Raw genomic sequence first — 25,066 nt, 5'->3', positions numbered from 1 at the left:
GTGATGCGGGGCTCCATCCCAGGACCCCAGGGTCATGACCTGAGCGGAAGGTAGTTGCTTAAGACTGAGTCACTCAGGCCCTGAGAGAATCGTAAGGAGGCCTCCCACCCAACCCAGAGCCCGACACAGGGCTCAAGCTCATAACCCTGAGATCATGACAAGTAGACATCAGGAGTCCGACACTTCACTGAAAATTAAGAGTCCCACGCTTAACTGACTGAGCCACCCAAGCACCTCAAGATTTCATTTTTTTTTTAAGATTTTATTTATTTATTTGACAGAGAGAAATCACAAGTAGATGGAGAGGCAGGCAGAGAGAGAGAGGGAAGCAGGCTCCCTGCTGAGCAGAGAGCCCGATGCGGGACTCGATCCCAGGACCCTGAGATCAGACCTGAGCCGAAGGCAGCGGCTTAACCCACTGAGCCACCCAGGTGCCCAAGATTTCATTTTTAAGTAATCTCTACACCCAGTGTGGGGCTCAGAGCTTACAGCTCCCAGATAAGCCAGACAGGTGCCAGTAAAACTTTTGAAAATCAAAAGAGAAAAATTCTTCTTTACATTAAAATGTAACTATTAATTATGTTAATACTTAAAAATCAAGCTTCAAATGTTCACTTTCAATATTGCTTTTAAGCTATGATTTAAGGGGCGCCTGGGTGGCTCAGTGGGTTAAGCATCTGACTCTTGATATTGGCGCAGGTCCTGATCTCAGGGTTGTGAGTTTGAGCCCCATGTTGGGCTCCCTGCTGGGTGTGGAACCTGCTTAGGATTCTCTCTCCCCCTCTCCTGCCCCGCTTCCAGCTGTGTGAGTGCATACCTGCTCTCTCTCTCTTTCTCAGAAAAAAAAAAAGTAAAATATGATTTAAAACAAAATGCTTCACATAGTTTTCCTTTGCACTTACATGTAAGCATTGATGGACACCAAACCAATCAAAATTGACTTTTGCTTGTTTGGTTGAAAAAATTGAATTTCTTTAGGATAATATGTTCGTGTCCTTCTTTTCTTCCCTTAGCACATTGCTTGAATATGTGACCATTTTTCTTTTTACATTATTTTTTAATTGCAAGGCACTATTAACCAGATTAGAGACGTCTTGAGGTAAATTATATTTACCTAAGACCTACATTGCCACTAACGGTACTAGAATAAAAGTTGGTAGTCTATGAAACAGGCCTCTGAGGCTCCTCTGGTATATCATTTAGAAGATTTTCTTCTGAAAGAGTTGAAAAAGCTTTTGAGAATGAGGATCATCTTAAAATGAGTTGTTATGGGGGTCAAGTCTGTATCATCAGTACACTAGAACATAAGTTTACACTAGCAAGAGTATGACGACTCTGGAAATCTCATGCTATTAGTGGTATTATTAATAGAATTGTCCTGGAAATCTTCTAAATAATATTTATGAACATAAAATGTACATAGTGATGATTTTTTTCAAAGATTTTATTCATCCATTTGACAGAGAAGATCACAAGCAGGCAGAGAGGCAGGCAGAGGAGAGGGAGAAGCTGACTCCCTACTGAGCAGAGAGCCCGATGCGGGGCTTGATCCCAGGACCCTGAGATCAGACCTGAGCCGAAGGCAGAGGCTTTAACCCACGGAGCCAGCCAGGCGCCCTGACACAGATGTAACCCGTAGGCTTTTACTCTTTTCCCTGTTCTTCCTTCTTCCTCTTCCTTCTGTTTGTCTTTTCAGCTCCAGAGAGTTGAAAGTCACTTTGTCATTCACCCAGCACGTTCTTTCAGTGCCTATTTTGGGCACTCTTCTAGGTTTTCGGGATACAGCAGTGAATGAAATATACAAAATTCCCTTTTTGGAGAAATCTGTTGGATGTAGGACATGCAAGATAACATCGCCCACGTTAGGACAGACCATCATCTTGTATCTCCTGATATGATGCTCTGAGGACATACCACTTCGGTAGGGTTCCTGCCAAAAATGCATAATCCAAATCTGATCATGAGGAAATAGACAAACATGAGTGGAGGGACATGTGCCAAGTAACTGGGCTGAACTCTTAAAAAATGTCAAGGTCAGGAGAGAACACCACCACAACCAATGAAAGACTGAGGAGTTTTCCAGATTACTAAATGCAGCGCATAATCCAGGACTGGGCTCTGGATTAGGAAAAAAGAACTATAAAAAACACTCCTGGGACAACCGATGTTATTTGAAAATGAACTGTGAATTAGATGATAGTGTTGTATAACTGTTTAATTTTGAGATTTGGGTAATTACAGCTATTACAATTAGATGTGCTATATGTAGAAAAAATGTATAGAACAGATGATATGGAACTAAATATATATGTATATATTCATCATGTCTTTTCTACATACCATATATATATATATATATATATAAATGTATCTTGTGTTCTTTATATATCTTTATATGTGCATAAGAGCATTTATGTAGACATACGTAAGCTAGATGGACAGTGACAGCAAGAGAGACATGAAGCCACTGCAGCCGAAGGGACAAAATATAGGGGTGCCTGGGTGGCTCCGTCGTTAAGCATCTGCCTTTGGCTCAGGTCATGATCCCAGGGTCCTGGGATCGAGCCCTGTATTGGGCTCCCTGCTCTGTGGGACGCCTGCTTCTCCCTCTCCCACTCCCCCTGCTTGTATTCCCTCTCGCACTGACTCTCTGTCTCTCTGTGTCAAATAAATAAATAAACAAACAAACAAATAAATAAAAAGAGGGGGTTTTAAACAACAACTGATGAATTTAGGTTAATGATATATTGGAATTTTTGATCTATTCTTGCAACTTTTCTTTAAATTTAAATTGCATCAAAATAAAGCATTAAAATGTTTTTTTCTGGTGGATCTCGCTTTTGGGTGTTAGCATCTGGGTAAGGGAGGGGTGGTGTTTCAGGCAGATAGTAACAAAGTAAATCAGTAAAAAATACATTATGTTAAATGGTGATAAGTTCTCCAGGGAAAGGTAAAGCAGGAAAGAGGCATAGGAGGTGCCTGTGGGAATAGCTGCAATTTGTGTCTCACTTAAAATAATTCATTTTTTAGAGCATTTTAGAGCATTACTGAAAAACTGAGCAGGAAGTACAGAGTTCCCATATAAATCTCTTCCCAACAACTTCCCCTGTTACTCACATCTCGGTTTAGTGTGATACATTTGTTACAGTTGATGAGCTGATATTAACACATTATTATTAAGTGACTCCGTAGAGTACAATAGGGCTTCCTGTTTGTATTGTACAGTCTTACGGGTTTTGTCAAATACACAGTGTCGTGTCTCTACCGCTGTGCTACTGTATAGAGCGGTTTTATTGTCTGAAGTTCCTGTTCTCCACCTCTTCATCTCGGCCTGTCCTCCAGTCCCTGGCAATCATAGGTCAATCCATCTCTGCAGTTCTCCCTTTTCTAGAATGGCATGTAGTTGGACTTACACCACATGGAGCCTTTTCAGTTAGCTCCTTTCACTTAGAAGTACATGTTTAGGTTTCCTCTGTGTCTTCTTGTGGCTTGGCGGCTCCTTTGTCCTTACCGCCGAGTACTAGTGCATTGTACAGAGGTATAGTTGGTTTACCCATTTGTTTATTGAGGGATATCTTGCCTGCTTCTGGTTTTTGGCAGTCGTGAAGAGAGCTGCTCTAAGTATCCACGTGCAGGTTTTTGTGTGGACCAAAGTTTCCAACTCATTTGTAAATAACTGAGTGCAGTTGCTTGTGTTGTAGGTCTGTTTAGTTTTGCAGGAAACTGTCAAAAGACCTTCCACAGTGGTTGTATCATTTTAACGAGATTAGGTGTTTTGGCCTGCTGCATTTTTTTTTTTTTAAGATTTTATTTATGTACCTGTCAGAGCATGTGAGAGAGCACGAGCAGGGGGAGGGGCAGAGGTAGCGGGAGGAGCAGGCTCCCCACTGAGCAAGGAACCTGATGTGGAACTCGATCCCAGGACGCTGGGATCGTGACCCGAGCCAAAGGCAGATGCTTAACTGACTGAGACACCCAGGTGTCCCGTGACCTGCTGTATTTCTGACCTGGGCCGATTCACCCCTCCTTAGGCAACTTGATGGTCCCCCCAGCTCGTGGGAGGCCACTATGTTGATGCCCAACTTAGTGCCGATGCCCAAATGGCAGAGGGCACCATAGCCCAGAACTCCTGGGATCAAGGCATCCTCCTGCCTCAGCCTCCGAAGTAGCTGGGACTCCAGGCGTGGGCCACTGCCCCCAGTGCTCCTGGCTGGGCTTTTGGCGTTCCTGCCTGCAGTGAATGAGAGTCCCTATTGTTTCACATCCTTACCAGCATTTGGTGTTGTCCGTTATTATTATTACTAGTTGTTTTAATTTGCATTTTCCTAATGACATATGATGTCGAGCATCTTTTCTTGGGATGATTTGCCATCTGTGTATGTTCTTTGGAAAGTTGTCTGTTGAGATCATTCGCCCAGTTTGTTCAGATCTTTTATCCGAGGGGCTGCAGTCTTAAATAGTGTGGTCCGGGGTCTCACTGAGGCTTCTGAATGGAGAGCTGAACGAGCGCGGGAGCAAGCTGTTTGCAACTCTAGGGAAGGAGCATTCTCGACAGAATAAACCCCCGTAGAGGCGTGAAGGAGGGGTGCACTTGGTATCTGCTAGGTTAGCAAGAGGCCAGGGTGACAGGAGGGAGTGGTCAAGACGAGAGATGAGCAGCTAAGCCTAGAGAAGCTAGGTGTGCAGCTCGGGTGGCTTGTGGGTCGTTAGGCCCTTGCTTTCATTCTGAGTGAGAAAGGAACCAGAGAATCGTAAGCAGAAGTTGATATGATCTGACTTTGGTTCAATAGGCTCATTCTGGTTGCTGTGTCGAAAGCAGACCAAAGGCAGGAAAACGTAAAAGCAAAAGAGACTGGTGAGGAGACTGGGGCCAAGGTCAGGGAAGAGGGTTTGGTGACCAAGCCCGTGGTGGTATCCATACAAAGGAGGAGAAGTGATTGAATTCTGCATGTGTTTGGAAGATGAGGAATTTCCTACTGGACTGGATGTGGGGTGTGAGAGAGAGAAAGAAGCTGCGCCTGGTCTCTTCAAAGGTAAACACTCTGCAGCCAGTGAAGCCCTTTGTGCTCTTTCCCCGTGGGGGCCGGTGTGCCACGGCTGCCAACCGTAACCTCCTTGGCAGGGTATGAAGTCTGTTGCTTATAGGGCTTGCCCTAAGGGGCCTTGGAGACAGATCTTCCAGTGGACATTCATGTCTGACCTCATGTTATCCCCAGTCTAGGCTCTGGACAGGTATGTAAGGTGCCTTTGGAAAGCCCCAGGGCACAGTGGCCAAGGTCAACATTGGCCCAATCATCATGTCCATCTGTGCCAAGCTGCAGAAAAGGGGGCATGTAACGGAGGCCCTAGACAGGGCCAGGTTCAAGTTCCCTGACTGCCAGAAGATCCACATCTCCAAGAAGTGGGGCTTTACTAAGTTTAATGGAGACGAATTTGAAAATATGGTGGCTGAAAAGCGGCTCATCCCAGAGGGCTGTGGGTTCAAACGCACCCCTAATCAGGGCGCCCGGGACAAACGGCTGGCCCTGCGTTCCTGAGAACCTCCGTGCTGCCTCCTCTTCATTCATGCCCACTGGTGAGGCCTACTTCCTGTCCGCAGTAGCAAAGGTAAACTGAGGTGTATTAAAATTTTAGGAGTTTATTTGTTTATCTGAGCCAACACGGATTTGAATCAGGCAGTGCCAAACTAGAAGCAGTTCGGAGCAGTCTACAGGCAGGAACGAAGGGCAGGGTTTTCACAGAGGACAGACCAAGGACGTTACTTCATTGGCTGTTACTCAGGGATGCGATATTTGGGAAAGCCTTGTTGGCTGTTTGTGATTGGTTGTTCCTCTTGACCTTGAGGCATTTGCAGAATTGACTCTGGCTTAGGTTTCACTCTGCTTGCAGGGGCTACCCAGGCCACCCTCTCCCCCAAACCCTCCTGTTTGATTACTCTGAGAGTTCTGCGTTTCCTCTCCACAAACAGCGTTGATTCCTCCATGAACAATGATGTCAATGCTGTCGTCCTGGGTTGGCAAAAACAGTGATGTCGCCTTTTTCCTTTCTTCCTGACCCCACTCTCATTGCTTCAGATTTACATGGATTTAGAGCGTTTTAAATGGGCACTGGCTTGTGCGATCGCTTTTATTTGGTTTCTCACACTTTTTCCACTTGACACTATGTCTTTAGAGCTCCCCACGTGGCTGAACGTGTGTATCTCCTCGTTATGGCTGGCAGCTGCTTGGTTTCCCCCTGAATGCCTGCACCATGCCTAAGAGAGTCACATCCTTGACTTCCTGCCCCCAGGTTGCTTCCGACTCCCTGCCTGTGCCAATAGTGCTGAGATGCACGCCCTCAGACAGACTCCAGGAACGACCTGTGTGCGAGTTTCTCTAGAGTTAATTCCCAGCAGTGTGATTCCTGGGACATGTTTAGTTGCCTAACAACTGGTTTCATCGGTTTACCATTGCAGACCAATAGCCTTTGAGGGTACCTTTCCTTCCTATTCTTTTTTTTTTTTTTAAGATTTTATTTATTTATTTGACAGAGAGACACAGAGAGAGAGGGAACACAAGCAGGGGGAGTGGGAGAGGGAAAAGCAGGCTTCCTGCAGAGCAGGAAGCCTGATGCGGGGCTTGATCCCAGGACTCTGGGATCGTGACCAGAGCCAAAAGGCAGACGCCTAATGACTGAACCACCCAGGCGCCTCACCTTTCCTTCATATTCTTACCAGTTCTTTTCTTTCTTTCTTTTTTTTTTAAAAAGGTTTGTTTATTTATTTTCGAGACAGAGCGAGAGAACTGGAGAGCGGGAGCACAGGGAGGGGCAGAGGGAGAGAAAGAGAGAAAAACTCCAGCAGACCCTGCACTGAGCTTGGAGCCCGCAGCGGGGCTCGACCTCACCACCCTAAGATCATGACCTGAGCCAAAACCAGGAGACAGATGCTTAATTGACAGCACCACCCGGGAGCTCCCATATTCTTACCAATTCTTGATATTAAACTTTAAAATTTTTATAATATAGTATCTCATTGTTATTTTAACTGCATTATTTGATTACTGGAGAGTTTGAGCATGTTTTCATGGATTTATTGGACATTCATATTCCTCCTTCCATAATTTGCTTGTTCTAATTCTTTGTCCAGTTTTCTTTCTGCTGGATTTCCTGTGTCTTGGTGATGTATAGAAGTTCTCTCTATAGTCTATATTTTTAATTCTTTTTAAAAGTATTTATTTATTTGAAAGAGAGAGAGAGAGTATCTGAAACAGTCTCTTCACTGAGCACAACACCCGATATGGGGCTTGATCCCACAACTGCGAGATCACGACCTGAGCTGAAGCCAAGAGTCAGACACTTAACCCACTGAGCCACCCAGGCACCCCTCTCTATTCTACATATGAATTTCTTGAGTTTTGGAGGTGGCAGATATGTTCTTCTAGGCTGCCACTTGCCTGTTAACTTTGTCTATGGTGTCCTTCTTTGAAAAGAAACTCAATTTTTAAATACTGAAATCTACCGATTTCTTCACTGATGGTTTGTGGTTTTGAGACTTTCCTTACTAACTCCTCCAATTCAAGGTCACAAAGATACTCTTCTACCCTTTCCTTGTCTTTATTGGTTTCCATTTCAGATTAGAGTACCTGATCTATTACAGTTAACATTCCTGTGTGGTATGAGGTAGGACTCAATTGGCTTTTTCTCCAGGAAGCAAGACAGCCTCCCCGCATCAATTCCTGACTAATCTATCTTCTCTTCGTTGTTGGAGATGCCCCTCTATTGTATCTGAAGTTTCCACGTACATGTGGGTGTGTTTCTGGATCCCCGTTTTATCCCATTGATCTGTTTATTCCTGTGCCAGCATTCAATCATTTTCACTGCCGGCTTTGTGGTGTGTCTTGATGTCTGTAAGAGAAGTCCTCCTCCTGGATCTTCTTTTTCAAAACTGCCTTAGCTACTTGTGCCATTGTTATTCTTTGTGTTTCTTAGAATCAGTTTGTCACATTCCTCTCAAAATTGTGCTGGAATTTTGACTGAAAATGTATGATAGGAATGTGTTATTTTTAGAAGAATCTGTAGGGGTGCTGGGTGGCTCAGTGAGCTAAGCGTCTGGTCCTGAGCTCGTGAATTGTGGGTTCAAGCCCCATGTGGGGCTCTGCACTCAGTGGAGAGCCAGCTTGAAGGTTCTCTCCCACTGTCCCTACCCCACTCCTGTGCTGCACTCTCTCTCTCTCTAAAATAAATAATAAGTAAATCTTGAATAGGAAAAAAAAAGAAGAGCCTATAAGTTTCTTTTCTCTCTTTCTTTTTTTTTTTTTTTTTAAGATTCTGTTTATTTATTTGACAGAGAGGCAGGCAGAGAGAGAGGGAGAAGCAGGCTCCCTGCTGAGCAGAGAGCCCGGTGTGGGGGCTCCATGCCATGGCCCTGAGATCATGACCTGATCCGAAGGCAGAGGCTTTAACCCATTGAGCCACCCAGATGCCCCTATAGATTTCATATGAACACAGTATTCTATGTTTTCTGGCTCTCTTTTATGCTTTATTAGCATTTGTAAGATGGTTTTTAGGACTCGAGTATGGAAATCATGACAGAGATATTTAAAGATACATTTACAAAAGTATCATGAATATTTAGGAGCTGTGTGTTCAATAATAAATGGCTAAAGTTTTGCAAATAGTTTGATGTATGCATTAACAGAATATTGCATCAAAAAAAACCCCATACTTTTGGGGTGCCTGGGTGGCTCAGTCGGTTAAGGCATCTGACTTCAGCTGAGATCATGATCCTGGGGTCCTGGGATCGAGCCTTGCATTGGGCAACCTGTTCAGCAGGGAGCCTGCTTTTCCTTCTCCCTCTACCCAACACCACTGCTTGTGCTCCTACCACAAATAAATAAAATAAAATGTTTAAAAAAACCCCAAAACAAAAAACCCTGTACTTTCAAAGAATCTTTAATGATGTGAGAAAATATTCTTGCTAAAATATTACATCATTAATTAAAGAGATTACACAGACTTCAGTTCTCTTTATTGTATTTTTGGGTATGTTCCAAGTTCTCTAAAATGAACATGTTGATTTTTGTGATCACTGTGTTTTTCTTTTAAAACGTTGGTGGAGGGGTGCCCGGGTGGCTCAGTTGTTAAGCGTCTGCCTTCGACTCAGGTCATGATCCCGGGGTCCTAGGACCAAGCCCCACGTCTGGCTCCTTGCTCAGAGGGAATCCTGGTTCTCCTTCTCCCGCTTCCCCTGCTTGTGTTCCCTCTCTTGGTGTGTCAAATAAATAAAATCTTTTTTAAAAAAGTAAAAAGTTGGTGCAGGCAAATAAGGTTTGCATTTGCCGTCTGACTATTCAGAAACGTTGGGGAAAAATGGTTTCTGACTCATCTGATGAGCTCATCAGGCAAGAAACGATAACGTATGAAAGTTTCCTCGTTTGACTGCCTGCCCACCCCGTCTGCTGGCACTCCTCACAGTGTGTTAGGCTCCCTGAATCACTGAGCTAAGCATGAATAAGTGTAATTTCACACACTGGCTTTTTCATGTAACAAATATTTCATAATCTGCTGCTGTGTGCAGAGCACTCGCTTAGAGCTGTTGAAGACAAAGGGTCAAATTAAAAAAAAACTCAGTCCTGAAGGGGCTCAGCGTGGCATATTCAGTGTGCCTCTGTGCCAACTCTCAAGTCTTCTCCGCTCCACGCGTTCCAGACTTTTTTCACCGTCCCCATGCGGTTCCCTCATTTGAAATTTCTCTCCGTCCCCGACCTCCTATAAAAATGCGACCTTGCACCTCTGCGACGACCTCTCGGACTCTTCCACTTTCTCCGACGTTCCGCCAGCACTTCTCACATGGCTCACACTTGGCATATTTTTTTTGCACATTCTTGTCTTTTTAGTCCTTTTTCCAAAAGCAAAGTTGGAGGCATGATTGTTATCTGCATTAGAGGCTGCATTTCTCAGTCGTAGTGGACAGGAAAAATCAAATCCAGCACGGTTATTTTAGAACAACACACCCCATAGGACTTTTCCGTTGTGGTAGTGTTAGCAGACAGATAGGGAGATCAGGGAGTGCTGTCCCGGAAGCCTTGGGCGAGTACAGGACCCCGTGGGTGACAGTTCACTAGTGACTGGAAGTTTTAATCAGAAGTCATCTGATAGATTTCACTGAATCAGAGGGGATGTTTATTAGGGAATTGACAGACCTTGACAATTCAGAGACCAAAAAAGAGTGGTTCCATTAGGAGCTGAAGAAACAGGACTCAGCGGTGTCCTTGTGGGCCCTGCTCTGGGCTCGATCCGTTTGCAGAAGATGTGTCTTGTTCTGATTCCCAGAGGGCCCCTTCCAAGAACTGAGCTTTGCTCTCTGGAGCTGTGTTTCCCTGGGATCGTTTCTCCCTTGACTTCGAGGGAAGGAACCAGAGGGCCCAGCGCATTCTCCTCTTCTGCGGGAGGAGTGAGTGTGGGGCCGAAGACACTGCTCCTTCCACGTGTCTCTCTCGAGGGATGTGGAGTTGAAATCCTCCCCACACCAGCCGTCTCGTGTGGTTCTTACAACTCCTCCGGGCTGTTCTTACTCTGATTTTATAGACATGGTGCACAAATGGAGACAGCACAGGGCTGACAGGTCACTTGGAAGTTTTGGAGGAAAGAGAAGGAAAGAATTCGATGTGCGAAGTCGTATGCTTTCATTTTTTGAAAGCAGAACTTGCTTATAAAATAAACAAGGAGGGGCGCCTGGGTGGCTCAGTGGGTTAAAGCCTCTGCCTTCAGCTCAGGTCATGATCCCAGGGTCCTGGGATCGAGCCCCGCATCAGGCTCTCTGCTCAGCAGGGAGCCTGCTTCCTCCTCTCTCTCTCTCTGTCTCTCTGCCTACCTGTGATCTCTGTCTGTCAAATAAATAAAATCCTAAAAAAAAAAAAAAAAAAAGCTATAAAAATTTTTTTTTGAATAAACAAGGAGGGCTTTGTTTGTAGGCTGGTAGTTCTCAACCTGAATATCCGAATTGCCTGGGAGGCTTGTTAGGACACAGACTGCGCGTTGCACGCCCAAAGTTTCTGAATTAGAAGGTCTAGGGTGGGGCAGGGAAACTAGTATTTTTAACAAGTTCCCATGTGGTGCTGATACGGCCCATACTCTGAGAGCCGCCCCCCACCCCCTCCCCACACAAGCTAAGGCAGGGGTTGGCAACTCATGACACATGGCCCATGGCCTGTGGGGTTGTTTTTTTTTTTTTAATTACGCATGAGCTAAGAAAGGTTTCTACATTTTTAAATGGTTGAAAAAAATACAAAAGAGAATAATATTTTATTGCATGTGAAATAAGAAACTCAAATTTCATTGCCCATAAATACGGTTTTGTTGGGATACAGCCATGCTTTTTCATTTCGTATCGTCCAAGGCTGCTTTAATGCTACAACAGCAGAGTTGAGTAGTTGTGGCAGACGCTGTATGGCCTGCAAAGGTCCTTTACAGATGATTTTTGCTGTGTACCCCTCTCCCCCTAGCAAGGAGCTAGTTAAGATGGAGAGGTTAGTAACAGGGGAGAGGGGTAGCTGATTGACGGGGTAGTGTGCTTCACGACACAGGAGGGGACACAGGAGAGAAGGATTTCTTATCCTCTGAAATTGGAAGGAAGTTGGTGAGAATTAGGGTAAATTTAGGTAAAAGAGAAGATATGCCAATTGGTTAGAATTTGATAAAGATCAATTACTAGAAGAGGGGAAGGGAATTGATAAAATTTGTTAAATTCAAAATACATAAGGAGACATAAGAGATATCATAAAAGCTCAGCTGAGGCTGAAGAGTGAGAACTTTTGTGGTTCCTTATAAATGATGTGTATCGTTCTATCCGAGTTTGCTTATTGTCCCAATGTAGGAGGTAAGAGGATAATCATAGTCTTGATCTAGAATGTGAAGATAGGGGGCACCTGGGTGGCTCAGAGGGTTAAGCCTCTGCTTTCGGCTCAGGTCATGATCTTAGGGTCCTGGATCAAGTCCCACATCAGGCTCTCTGCTTGGCAGGGAGCCTGCTTCCCCCTCTCTCTGCCTGCCTCTTTGCCTACTTGTGATCTCTCTCTGTCAAATAAATAAATAAAATCTTAAAAAAAAAAAAAAAGCCTCTGCCTTTGGCTCAGGTCATGATCTCAGGGTCCTGGGATCAAGCCCCACATCCGACTCTCTGCTCAGCGGGGAGCCTGCTTCCTCCTCTCTCTATGCCTGCTTCTCTGTCTACTTGTGATCTGTCAAATAAATAAATAAAAATCTTTAGAATGTGAAGATAGGTGTGCCTTGGGAATGATAGTATTCACGAAAGAACTGTACATATGATCAACCACATGAGTGTCCTCGGTTCAGAGGGAGAGAAAGGTCAGGAAAAGGCTGACTGAGAGAAATGAAAGGTTCAAGAAGTAGCAGGCTGTCCTCTGGGATCAGAAATAATGGTGCTTGAAAGATGGGCGTCCCCAGTCAGAGGACGAGTTACTTAGTTCATTGAATCAGTGGAATAATTCCAGGTGGTAACTGCGTCCAGGTGTGATCACCAGGATGGTAACTGGATGAAGTGGAAGTAGCCATTGCTGAGTTATCAAGACAATAGGACACCCCAGTGTTAGAAGGGTTATCCGCTATGGATGTTGAGGACTCCCAAGATGATGCCCCTTTACCAAGTGGTCCAAGAATGTGAGCATGCCAAGGAAGCAGATGTCAGAGATAGAGCAACTCTCAAAAGCAGAGCGATACTTCAAGGACAGGAAAGGTCTGGAAGTGCTCTTGGGAATGAGGAAGAGCTTCACCCTGGCCACACACCTTTAGGTCATCAGCTGCAGAAATGGCTAACCCCCACCAGGCTACAGTGGTCTCAGACCAGAAGCAGGCCTTCATTATGACTAAGGAACTGAAATAACGTTCTATGAGTTAGGGATGCAAGGAAGCCACAGGTACGGGAGGGAAAGAAACAGTGGGGCCGTATGGGAATGAGGGTCCTGGGGACAATCTATGTTGGTTGCTGGCCCATTTAGTCAGCACGGGGATGCCTAGCATGACCAACAGCTCTAGAGCTGGTCCGTGCAACTCTGTTTTGTGTGGTCCCTGAGTCTCAAGATGAGGCCTGGATGCTGAGTCTGGTACATTTAAAGCCTTAGATGGTAACTTGGGCCCCTTATCTCTCAAAAATGTGAGGCTCATGCGGGCCAAAGCGTGGTAAACGGATTTCAGAGGGAAGAATCTCCTCCCTCGTCCATTTGACAAACGAATAAATATGTTCCAGGCAATGTGAGACACTTAGGGCGCAGAGACAAATGAGAAAGATTCATTATCTTGCTGTCTGTGAAAAGCTTGTGTAAGAGTGTGGTGAGTGGACACAGTGGCGTACCGTGGAGGGTTGCGTGGGAGCGCCGAGGGGCACGCACGCCGGTTGAGAAGATCAGGAGAGCTTCCTGATGGAGGTCTTCACTGAGACTCAAGAGATGATTTGGATTTAGGCCAAACTGGGCAGAGTGGAGAAAGAAGAAGAAATGGGGGACAGTAAGCAAACCCAAAACACACAGGCCAAGAGGCTTAGAAGAAGGGGCCTGTGTGTAAGGGGCTGAGAATTTGGGGGTGGAAAGGCTGATGCTGGAGGAAGCATTTGCTGATGCTTCAGGCGCCCTGTAAGCCAAGCCTGGTCTTTCCGTGAGGGTTCTGGTGTCACTGAGGATTTTTAAGTCAGGGAATGACACGAGGAAATAAATCATCGTTTCAACAAGTTCATTTGGTGGTGGCGCGGAGCATGGATTGGAACTTCCTAATTCCTCACCGTAATTGGCACTATAATCATAGCAGCCCCTATGACCTCCTGGGTATTAAGATATTTGCAAAACCTGTCTTCTCTACTATTTTATGAGCACCCCACTGCCAAGGAGCCTATTTTAGTCGAAGGCATAATATTCCCTCCCATCACTTAGCGTGTCCTTGGATCTACGAGGTTCTCAGTGAGTATTTCTGTGAAGATTCATATGCTCTCCTGTAGACAATCATCTCTCATATTTTAATCCTTGTTTCCTTCTTCCCCTCCTCAGTGATGCCCCACACTCGGAAACCAGCGCGGCCTGTTCTAGATGGGGGACCCAACATCAAGTTAGATAATTTGGCAAAGATGTTTTTCTTTAATTTTGAATTTATGTATATAAAACGTGTGCAAAAAGTAAATTACATTTAGTATATATGATTGCCTTCATCAAAAGGAAATTCGATAAAACTGGGACTACTTTGAAATCCCAGGATGGATGGGGTCTACGCTTGTGTCCATCAGGCACCGGCAGACAATGTAATGAAGGCATTCGTTTTGCTTGGGGGACCCCAGGGGCTTGTGGGTTCCCGGGGACCTTGGGAAGAGGGAAGAAGGTGGGTTCTCTGGGGCTCGTCTGCTGGGACTCCCGAGAATAACCCTGAGACACGGCTTAGCCTCTGCCTGAAAAATGGAGGCAAGGTGAGCACCCTGACCGGCAGCAGGAGCCATGGAGACAACGGATGGTCTGGGGCGGGAGAAGGGAAGGAAAGAGAAGATCTCCTTGGGCAGGGCTGCTGGCTCACAGCCAGGCTCCCATGAAGTAGGGATGGCAGGGAGGGGCGCAGGGTATGCACAGAAACCTAAAGATTGAGGCCATTTGGGGGCACCTGCGTGATGCAGGTCGGTAAGCATCTGCCTTCAGCTCAGGTGTGGGATCGAGCCCCCGCAGGCTCTCTACTCAGTGGGGAGCCTGCTTCTCCTCCCCCGGCCTGCCGCTCCCCCTACTCGTGAGCTCTCTCTCTTTCTCTGAAAAATGAATGAATAAAATCTTTAAAAAAAGGAGTGAAGCCGTGTGTAGTGATTGGGAAGCAGCAGGACAGGCTCGGGGAGTGGGACACACGGTGGGAATGTCACCATCTGCTAAAGATTTCAGGAGAGAGCAAAGGGCTTGGAGGAGGTAGGGAGTTCGCAGTATGGGAGAAAGGATACAGGGTGGGGTGGGGGGGGTGTGCGGCGTAGGGCTGGTGCAAGCAGCAGAAACCCCATCTTCACTTTATCCGTGGGTTCTTGTGGCCTAGGGGCAATTACACTGTGACACAGTCAGGAACTAGAGGAACAGAAAGGAATTACGGTTATTGTTACATTTGTACCTAACTTGTATCTGGAATTTCATCCTGGCTGATAGCATAGCAGGAAGCTTGGGCTCACTCTCCTGTACGGGAGAGCTGAGGTTTACTTCTAGCTTCTAGAATGGAGGTTTGAATACTAACAATAGCCAACATTTATTGAGCTGTTACCATGTGCCGGGGTCACACTTAATTATCAACTTTCAGGTAGATACATCCTTTTACAGATCGAAACTGAGGTTCAGAAAGATTTATTAACAACTTGAAAGTGGTTAAATCAAGACTTCGACCTGAACAGTGGGTGTCTGAGCATGGCTCCTAACGCTGGGCTCTGCTGTGCCTTTATGCTCGCAGAGTCAGGAGCGGCCTCTGTCCTGTCCTGCTCCAGGTGAGCTTTGCTGTGTGCAGGGTGCTCTGACTTGGGACACAGGTTTCCACTGGCTGTTTTTTTTTTTTTTTAAGATTTTAATTATTTATTTGACAGACAGAGATCACAAGCAGGCAGAGAGGCAGGCAGAGAGAGGGGGAAGCAGGCTCCCCGCTGAGCAGAGAGCCCAATGCGGGGCTCGATCCCAGAACCCTGAGATCATGACCCGAGCCGAAGGCAGAGGCTTTAACCCACTGAGCCACCCAGGTGCCCCTTTCCACTAGCTTCTTGAAGGGGAAGGCCTGGGATGCAGTCCGCAGAGTTCTGACTCACATTGTCCTGAGGGGATCCTGTACCTCTGGGGATGGGAAGTGGGCAGGGAGAGAAAAATGGGGAGGGTTTTGAGAGGAAACAATGTTCCTCTCAGTTGTAACTGTTCACCCTGTAAGTGTGGTTCCCATAAACCCATCTTCCTCTAGGGAACCCCTCTGTCTTCCTCGTGTCAAACTAACCCCTCCACACTCATTCCAAAATGCTGATGGATGGCACTGTGTGACATGGGAAGGCATGGAAGGGTTTTAAGCAGGAGAGTTTACATTGTTATGTTTTAAAATATTCACTCTAAAAAATAGTCACTCTCTCAGACTGAGAGAAAAGCAGCTCAAGATTTCTTAGGAGCAACTCCTTTCCCATTCTCTGTGACCCCGGGTAAGGTGAGAGAGAAAGAACAGGTTCAGTAGCTCCTTGCTTCTACTGTCCCTTTGTTCAAGTTCCAAGATTTCCCAGAATGCTTCTCTCTTTGCTCATTTCATCACTTTGCCCGTCTCATTCTGGGATCTCAGCTGACTTAAGCTGTACTGTGCACCTGTCCTGTGGCCCTTAGGAACTTAAGAGAAGGCTCAGTGCAACAGTAAGCCCTTCGCTTGTATGGATGTATCATCAGATAAATGGTTTTAATAAAAATTTTAATAATTGGTGGTTTGAATATCCTGATGGGTAGAAGCATCTTGGTGCATAGTGCTTCTGTGGAGACAAGAAAAGGGAATTTTGCCCATGGGCTGTTGGGAGAAGAATTTTTTTTAGATGTTTCTTAATCTTATTAATGACTCCTCAGGATAAACATAGCAAGAATAGAAGCTAACGCCCACGTGAACTTTTTATCTCATGCCTTTCACTATTCCACACACATGAATCATTTATTCCTCATTGCATCCTTCTGAAGTAGGTGCTATTACTGCCCCATTTTACAGGTAAAGAAACAGAGGCAGAGTCTAAGTTAAATAACTTTCCCAAGATCCTTGGATATGATCCTTGACCACTATGTTATGCGAAGAATGTGCCAATGTCTATATATATATATATATGTATATATGTATATACATATATATATGAATGAGATTACTTAGTATAATATAAATACATTTTAATATATAAAATACTATATTATGTATATTTAAATACAGTGGTAAAAGCACATAACATATGATCTCCTTCTTAACAGATCTGTGGTGTATAATACAGTATTGTTGGCTACAGGCATAATGTCGTAGAGCAGATCTTTAGAACATATTCATCCGGCATAATTGAAATTCTATACGGTTGACTAGCAACTTCCCATTTCCCCATCTCACCCTGAAAGCCACAGTTCTTTTGTTGGCTTCCATTAGTTTGACTATTTGAAATCCCTTCTTCTAAGTGAAACGGTGCAGTATTTTTCCTGCTGTGGCTGGCTTCTTTCACTTAGCATAATGCCCTCAAAGTTCATTCATGTTGTTGCATATTGTAGGATTCCCTTACTTTTTAAGGCTGAATAGGATTTCATTGTATGTATGTGCCACATTTTAAAATCCACTTATTGGGGTGCCTCGATGGCACAGTAAGTCGAGTGACTGATGCTTGGTTTCAGCTCTGGTCCTGAGCTCAGGCAAGGTTGAGAGATTGGCCCTGCCTTGGGCTTTGCACTGAGCACGGAGTCTGCTAAAGATTCCCTCCCCTTTTCCCTATGCCCTTGCCCCTCCCCCCTCTCAAAATAAATAAATAAAAATCTTTTTTTTTTTAGATTTTATTTATTTATTTAAAACACCGAGATCACAAGTAGGCAGAGAGGCAGGCAGAGAGAGAGGAGGAAGCAGGCTCCCTGCTGAGCAGAGAGCCCGATGCGGGACTTGATCCCAGGACTCTGGGATCATGACCTGAGCCGAAGGCAGAGGCTTTAACCCACTGAGCCACCCAGGCACCCAATAAAATCTTTTTTAAAAAATATTTTATTTATTTATTTGAAATTGGAGAGTAAGTGGGAGAGCATGAGGGGAGGAGGAGGCAGAGGGAGAGGGAGAAACATACTCCCAGTTGAGCAGGGAGCCCGGCGGAGCTTGATCCCAGGACCCCCTCCGAGCCAACAGTAGGTGCTTAACGGACTGAGCCACCCAGGTGCTCTAGTAAATAAATCTTAAAAAAAAAAAAACCAAAAACCAAAAACTACTTATCCATTGACGGACATTTAAATTGTTTTTAGTTTGGCGATTGTAAACAATGCTGGAGTAAACACAAAGGGGTTGAGAGCTCTTAGAGAGAAGTAGTGCATGAAAAAGTGCTCAACATCACAGCTCCTGAGAACATCACCGCTCTCAGAGAAATGCGGATCACAACCACAATACAGTAGAGCCACAGTGAAATCATGTCCCACCCCTTAGTATATGTGCTGCCAAAGCGAGCACATGTCCCACCCCTCAGGATGGCTATTGTCGGAGAACCTCCAAAGACCAGTGCCGGCCAGCCTGTGGGCCCAAGGGAACCCTGTATGCTCCCGGAGCGAATGCAAAATGTGCAGCCAATGTGGAAAAAAGTGTGGCAGATCTTAAAAAATTAGAAATAGGACTGCCACATGGCCCAGCAGCCACACTGGTGCGAGTTTGTTCCAGAAGGCATTTTCCGGTCAGTGTCACGTCCTCCCCCTCTGTAGTGCTTTGACCACCGGGGTGGTTCTTTCTGCTCTGCTCACCCCACGCCCCTCTCATGGGAGACCGCATGAACGCAGCTGCCAACTCCGAAATTCCCGAGTCCCATCATACACATGGACCACACTGAAGTAAAACATTGTGTTAAAATACTGGAGGAACCTGAAAGTCATGTAGATGTTTTAGGAGAAATTACTGTTCCGGAAAGACCCTGGCTGGTTTCCAGACACCGTCTTATCACCTGTGGGTGTGTCCCTGACCCTTATTATCATAATGATTTCCTGTTTCACCTGCTCTCACTCACCTGAAGTGCGTCACCCTGATAACTCAGACGCTTCCCATTACTGCCCCAAGGCTCGAGTCAGGAAGGAGGGGACTGAACCCTGAGAGAGACTTAAAAGGAGACCCGCCGCTGGAACTTGAAACTTCCATTCCAGGAGAAGTCAGTAACGAAATCTGAGAATAACCCGGGGCGGCACTGCCCCAGCACTCCCACCGGCTCCGGATCCTCTCCCAGCCAGGGCACGCCGGAGTTGGGCGGGCACAGTGGGCAGGGCCGTGCTGATCCTGCGGGGACAGGTCTCCGCAGCCCGTTCAGATGTCCTGCTCGCTGTCGCAGGCGTGGGAGCTGAGAGCCGGACTGATGCTACTCGTCCGTACCAACAATTTGAACTTGTTGCCAGAACGTTAAAGCTGGAGTGGACGGGGTCTCCCGCGTCACCTAGGTAAAAAGGTCGCTTCTGTCAGCTGGGGCGGCTGTAACAAATTACCCGACTTGGGGTGGTGTGGGCAGGAAACGTTGATTTCTCACAGAGCTGGATGCCGGCTAGTCCAGGGTGCTGGGCAGTGATCTGGTGAGGACCCTCTTCCTGGTTTGCCGATGCCCCTTTTGTGGAGACTTAATGACCTACCTGCCTCCTGAAGGCTCCAAATTGCATCACTTTGGAGATGAGAGCGTCAACAGGCGAATTTGGCACGGGGGGAGGGGGGGGACAAGAACATTCGGTCCACGTCGGTGATGGTAGGTTTATTTTCTTAAATTTGAGAAGTGGAGTCCTGTGTTTTTTTTTTTTTTTAATTTTTAAGGATTTTATTTATTTGAGAGTTAGAGGGAGAGCATGAGTGGGGGGAAGGGCAGAAGGAGAAAGGCCAGCGGACTCCACTGGGAGCAGGGACCCTGATGGGGGGCTGGATCACGCGCTGCGCCGAAGGCAGCCGACTGAGCCACCCAGGCACCCTCGGATCCTGTTTTTGAATAAGACTTTACATGGACTCCTAATATACAGAGCTCACAATTTGGTTTGCCTGCCTTTCCTTCTCCTGCATGGCCTGCAGAGGCACACACACCAGACACAGCAGGAGGACCTTCGATCTAGTTGAAATTTCTCACCGTACAAATGAGAGGGTTGAGGCTAAGGGAAGAGCCCCAGCCTGTTGAAGTCAGTCATTGTGTTAGCAGCAAACTTGGGGCCGTGCACCTGCCCGCTTAGGAGATGGAGATTCCATTTTTCCAGTTACCTTGGTTAGAATATTGCCGTCACCCTTCATTCTTCTCCTACTTCTACACCCACATCTTATGGTCCATCAGCTGCTTTCAAAGGAGATCCAGAATCAGACCATCTTTCGCCCGGACTCTGCTGGGCCTTCGATCCTAGTGACCATCATCATTCTCCACAGTAGTATCGCAGCTCACCTGTCCGCTTCCTCTGGTGCTGACCTCACCGGCCCCACCGCTTTCCCAGCTTGGCTCAGCAGAGCACCCAGATCAGTCCTTCAGAAAACACTGCATTTAACTGAATCTGAGATGCTACCAAGTTGAAACGCATCTTACGTGCCTCTGGGAAAGAAACGCTTCCAGTCATATAATGACATCCTGCTCTCCATGGCTTACCAAGTTTAGCTTTTTCTTTTGTCCTTCCCTCTAGAAAAACTACCCTGCCCTCTGACGGCTGGGTTAGGTACTCCACCCACGGACTCAACTTTCACTTAACACTATTCTGGTGGTCTCTTCCTTGTCTCTGCTTTTAGCGTGCTAAGGTACTTGAGGGCAAGAATTGTGCCTCCTTTAGTATAGGATCTTTATAATGTTAGTGTTACGGGAGTCTCCTCCTCCAGTGCCCGTGGTTCTTGGTCATGCCACTTTGAGGAATGAAGAGGTAGACCAGAAGAACAGTGGTGGGCGGCAATGCGAGGCTGACTGAGTGATAGTCAAGTTCATTGAGTGATAGTACAAAGCTCACAAAGAGGCAGGGGACCCGAGAGGGTTGCCACCTGAGTTTCTGATTCTAGGGGTCTTTATGGGCTTGTTGGCAGGAGCTGTTTTAATCTGATTAACCTTCCAGGTGCCTATCACCCAGTCAGGTGATCGATCTATCATGTGGGAAAAGGTGGAGGGCTCCTTCCAGGGTGGTGTAAAATCATTTTGAGGGTGGTTTCTTCTTAGGGCAAGGGACCCTGTCCCTGCCTGCCTTTCTTCCAACTCTCCTCCCTCACTAGTACACAGCAGCTGATCAATCAATATTTGTTACGTGAATGAATATTATAAAGGCTGGTTGTATCGTCAACGTCTAGCATTGTGTGACCACCTGTGCCCTACAAAGCTTTATTTACTGCTTAGATCAGCAGTTACTCTGTCAAAGTTTGGCTAAAACAGTTTTTTTTACGAGGGTCACTACCATGTTGGGTGACTGTCTTCCCGAACAAGCCACTATGGTTGGTCGTCCTGTCATCATGATATAGCACATACCTTCCTGATTTTCTCACTGTCCCCGGGGCTTCTGTATTTGTGCTTGCATATATGTAAGAGTTCAAAGACAAACTTTGTGTCCTTGAGTTTGCTTAAAATTAATTTTTCTTAAAATTTCCATAATTTTTCTTAAAATTATGCTTTTTATTTTTAAGTACACATAGTGGACATGATAAACTACAGTCATCTTTGACTCCCAAGAGGGTTCCTTCTACATAATTACTGTTTTTAGTTTGCGTGTAGCTTTTGGGAATTCATTTAAGCACGTACGTGCATGTTTACCAAAACAAACTTATGGAAATGTAAAGTATTATTTTAGGGGTAACTTATTTCCAAATGTATTATGCAAATTGCCTTTAAATTTTAAAATTCATTTTTAATGAGAATTTTCTCGCATTTATCATATATAATTAAATGCAGCTAAATATAAAGGACAAACCAGCATGACTAAGTACCCACTTACATTTATTTAAATTCTGAGCAGTCTGGACACTAAAAAAATACAGGTTCTGAAAAAGAGATCAGGAAGTCCAAGTATTAATGTAAAAATAAGTTATAATTTGGAACCTGGGAGGAGAATGTCTTTTTTTTTTTTTAAGTTATCTCTACAGTCAGCATGGGGCTTGAACTCCCTACTCTAAGATCAAAAGTCAGATGCTTTACCCAATGAGCCAGCCAGGCACCCCAAGGAGAATGTCTGTTCAAACTATATCCTTCTATAGAGAAATTCGGGCAATTTTGTAATGCTGTTCTTTGGTTCTAAGCAACATAAATAAATTTGACTAACTTAAGACATAAAGGGGGAGGCATACTGTATAGTCTGTAGACTTGATGGAAAACTAGAAAATCAGGCTTAGGAACATCTGTTGTCTCAGTGTTGCTGCTGTAATAAATGTCCTCCAAATACATTTTCAATCCTTTCAGTCACAAATCTCCATGTACAAAGTCCTGGAGGGGGAAAAAAAATGTCGTTATTCTGACTTGTGTCATAAATCCACCTGTTAGCTTGGAGTGTGTGTGTGTGTGTGTGTGAGAGAGAGAGAGAGAGAGAGAGATTGGGAGAGAGGTCAGGGGAGAGGAACAGGGGATAGTATGGTACCGTAGAGTGACAAGGGAAGCTTCATTTCCAGTCCCCTCAAGATTATGCACGATAGGGAGCATCCTTTCTCTGTAAGAAATGAGTTTTTGTCAGGAAGAGGGAAAATATGCTGGGCAACCAACATTTTTGACAATTGTCTCTGTGAAAATAATGTGTCCTTAAGCAAAATTTTTCCAGATTGTCAAAATGCTCAGCATAGGCTCGTTTCATGCAGTTATGAAAATTTTTCTAGAAGGGAAAGTAACGTTTTCTTAATAAAAAGGTGTCCACATATTCTTTGCCTGATAATGACCCATTTCTCTAAGTATCGTGTATCTGTTGAACAGTGCAGCTATCAGGCATGGTTGTAGGTGCGGTGACGGTAGCTCACAGGAGGCCAATGCTGCCGTCCTGGAGACTACATTCTAGTGGGTGACTTCACAAAAAATAACGAGACCCACATGATAATTTCAGATAATAAATCAGGATAAAAGCAACGGGGATATTTTAGATGTAGTGATCAGAAAGGACCTCAGTGGAGGTGACATTTCAGGGGAGAATTTAATGATATAAAAGATCATGGCAAGCAAACCTTGGGGAACAGTCCAAGGGGTGAAAACAGTTAAGTACAATATTGAGGAGCAGGAAAGGCTTGGCATGTGAAGGAAACCAGGTTATGCCCCCCTGAAATGTGCTACTTTGGCATAAGGGATTATTTTGAGTTGAAGGCATTTGAGAAACAGCAGACGCAGGGGAAGCTGTGTATCCACCTGCTTCGTGTCTAGGACGGAGGATACACTTCTCTTAGTGAAAGTCTACCCCTCTCCTTCCGAACCAGAAAGAAGAGGACTCTCATCACTAGAAACAGTCTCATTGCCAGTGCCAGAGGCTGTGTGAGATTGGGTCTGTGTAACAAATCTTCTAATAGCCTTTATCTTCCATTTGCTCCTCTCCTAGATTTAACTTCTCGTAACTTACCAGTCCTTGAAGCCGTTTTCTTCGTCTCGTCACTGCTGCGGTTCATTGCTCTGCGTTAAACGGTGTACAGCCCCCGGTTCTACCCATGTTCCACCCCCTTACCATAAAGGCTTCTGTATGAATACGTAAAATACTTTCTCTGATTGATCTGTCCTTTGTCATCTTGTGGGACCCCAGGCACTACACCTAAGAGAGTGGGGGGAAGAGTGATTTTCTTCCCGTGCGCATGTTCAGGTCACCGTGAGAAGAACTGCGAGGCCAGAGCTGGTGATAGAGCAGGAGAGGGGTAGGAGGTGAGGCCAGGCATTACACGGGTCGCTGGAACAGAGAAGGTTTTCTGTGGAGTCTAGAATCCATTATAAGTGGGTACAGAAGCTATTGAAGGTTTTCAAGTAGGGAAGTGTGTGTATGTGTGTGTTTTAAAGATATTTATTTATTTATTCGGCAGAGAGGGAGAGAGAGACACACAGCGAGAGAGGGAACACAAGCAGGGGGAGTGGGGGTGGGGGGAGAAGCAGGCTTCCTGCTGAGCAAGGAGCCCAATCCTGGGATCATGACCTGAGCTGAAGGCAGTCGCTTAACCCACTGAGCCACCCAGGCGCGCAGGGAAGTGTACATTTTATGACAGCCAAAGGGAGAATGGATTCAGAGGGTGAGGGTAGAAGCAGGGAGAGTATTGGTTTTTTGTCCAGATGAGACAGTAGGGGTGAGAGCTTGGGCTCACATGGCTGCTGTGAAGGTTTTGATGAGTCGGTTTCCGTTCCTTAGTTACGAAGTACCCAGAGCCTGCTGGCAGATTGGGTGGAGGGAGTGAGTGAAAGAAAGAAACCAGGGATAACTCCTATGTTTTTGGCTTGAGTAACTCAGGAAATGAAATGGACATAATTGGAGGAGAGGCAGAGTTTTGGTGTGGGAAACAGGGATTTTGGCTGTGATAAATTTGAGGTGCCTGTTGGACATTCAAGGGGAGCTAGCTGTTGGTAGGATGGCCACATCTCGGGCCTCAAGGAGAAGTAACTCTTGGTGTTCACTGTACACTTGGTAATTAAATACATGGCCTGGATAAGTTTTGGGGAGAGTGTAGGTACAAAGAGAAGAGAGCTGAGAACTGAACCCCATTTGGGGGAAGAAAGACACAGCCAAGAGGGGCTGGGAAAATGGGCTTTGGAGAACTTTGAAGAGAAAGAAGGATGAAACAGACATTTGGGTGAGAGGAAAGGTGAATTTACTAGGGCACAACGTGCGATTGCTCCACCCTGTCAAGAACGTCACTGAGACCCGTGACCATGATTTTATTTTATATTATTATTATTTTTTAAGATTTTTAAAAATTATTTCTTTATTTGACAGACAGATCACAAGTAGGCAGAGAGGCAGGCAGAGAGAGAGAGAGAGAGGAAGGGAAGCAGGCTTCCTGCTGAGCAGAGAGCCTGATGCGGGACTCGATCCCAAGACCCTGGGATCATGATCTGAGCGGCAGAGGCTTTAACCAATTGAGCCACCCAGGTGCCCCCGTGACCATGATTTTAAAGTTAGAACCAGTCAGCACTGCTGTATGTTCATTAATTGAACCACTTTTGGATGTCTGGGTGCAGGTGCTGGGTAGGTAGAGACTGGGTTATCTATCACCAGAGCAAATTTTGCTTCCAACTAAGAAAAATAAAGAGAGGGGCGGGGCACTTCATGGTGCGATCAAGGGGGTGATTATAATGATGAACCATAAGAGGACAAGCTGGAGAAATGGGTAAGGAGAGTAAAACTGGACAGTGGAAGTGCTGGGTTTCTGGGGAGGCTGAAGGCTTCCTGAGGGGAGCAGGCAATCTGGAGACCTGGAAAATGGTGGTCTGAGA

The 25,066-nt window shown here is 45.6% G+C and overlaps 1 non-coding gene across 1 annotated transcript; it reads left to right on the top strand.

Annotated features, from left to right (window-relative positions):
* Positions 1–5,042: 5,042 nt before the first annotated feature.
* Positions 5,043–5,175, top strand: LOC123393276. The gene has a single exon (XR_006608025.1). It is a non-coding gene; the product is annotated as a small nucleolar RNA SNORA70 (small nucleolar RNA).
* The last annotated feature ends 19,891 nt before the right edge of the window (positions 5,176–25,066 follow it).

Source organism: Mustela putorius, unplaced genomic scaffold, assembly GCF_011764305.1.
Source record: "Mustela putorius furo isolate JIRA1106 unplaced genomic scaffold, ASM1176430v1.1 tig00000785_pilon_pilon_pilon, whole genome shotgun sequence".
In the NCBI taxonomy this organism is placed as follows: domain Eukaryota; kingdom Metazoa; phylum Chordata; class Mammalia; order Carnivora; family Mustelidae; genus Mustela; species Mustela putorius.
Note: the sequence above shows the minus strand (reverse complement) of the source record. Positions and strands in the feature narration are given on the sequence as shown.